Here is a 1,311-nt window from a genome sequence, read left to right as displayed (position 1 = left end):
TTTTTTCGGACGCACTTCCTTGCGTGCGAAGATGTTGCTCGTTGGTCCCAGCAGTCAGGGGGGCGAATCATTTTTTTCCCGGATGCACTTCCTTGCGTGCGAAGATGTAGCTCGTGGGTCCCAGCAGTCAGGGGGCGAATCATTTTTTTCACGAAATACGGTGGCCCGTCCGGTGGGTCCCCGCTGTCAGGTGGAGGAATAATTATTTTGCGCGTAATAAGGAGGCACTTCCTTGCGGCTGCCGTGGACCCAGCTGTCAGCCTCTCTATGTACAGTCCATGTCCGATGGAAGTCGTTCCTTGACCAGGTTGACCACGCCGCACCGAGAGCACCACGGTGGTGGACGACGGCGAGGCCGGGGACGACACGGAGCCGGGGAAGACGCGACAGTGCATGTACACACGGAGAGGAGTATGAGGGTTCACTGGTTCGGCTGCGCTGCCGTCACCGCAGAATAACAGGGAGTGTGGGTGAGTGGAGGGATGGCCTGGCCAGCGGTGAAAGTAGTAGGGGGCGCTGAGGCCTCCGCGGCAGCACAGCCGGCCATGGGAGGTAGGAGCAGGCGGCACGACCGGCGCTGCTTTGGGCTGCTGGAGCAAGAAGACCATAGGTTGAAGAAGCACGACGGCCGTTGGATGGACATCATACGGTCACTGCAGCTAGAATCGTTTATATTGACTAAGTTGACAAAGCCCTTGGTACGTCAACTTAGTAGGCCCACGGGTCAGCTTCCGAAACGGTGCGCCCCAGATGTCAGGGGGAGGAATCATTTTTTGGGTGGGTGAAGCTAGAATATCTGAGATTGAAGAAGAAGCACGCCATCCATTGGATGGACATCCAGCGGCCACTGCTGCTAGAACCGTGTGTTGACTATAAGTTGACAAAGCCTTGCATACGCGTCAACTCTAATTTTTTAGGGGACGCGTCAACTTAGTAAGGCCAGAAGTGTGTGGCAGAGAACTTATAGCCCATTTGAGATTTGTAAGAATGTGTAGCCCATTTTAGAATTCAAATGGAATTTACTACAGCCCATTTACAGGTTGTTTAAAAGTACAACCCATTTCAACCAACCGTTCAAAACAAAATTCAATAAAATTTCCCACATTTTGATGGGATCCAAATATTTTTATCCTGAAATTTCTAGTCAGATTAAATACAATTTCAATATAAATTTATATTACATAAAAATCCAATGAAACATTGCACTCGCAACAATTAATGAAATTAAAATTTTCAACATTCCAAAAATAATATTTTATAAATTAATCACTGTTTGGTGCATTTTTTTATAGTTACTACCCAGTTTTTATA

The sequence above is a fragment of the Triticum dicoccoides genome, chromosome 7B (genome assembly GCF_002162155.2).
Source record: "Triticum dicoccoides isolate Atlit2015 ecotype Zavitan chromosome 7B, WEW_v2.0, whole genome shotgun sequence".
NCBI lineage: Eukaryota > Viridiplantae > Streptophyta > Magnoliopsida > Poales > Poaceae > Triticum > Triticum dicoccoides.
This window is presented reverse-complemented; position numbering follows the sequence as displayed.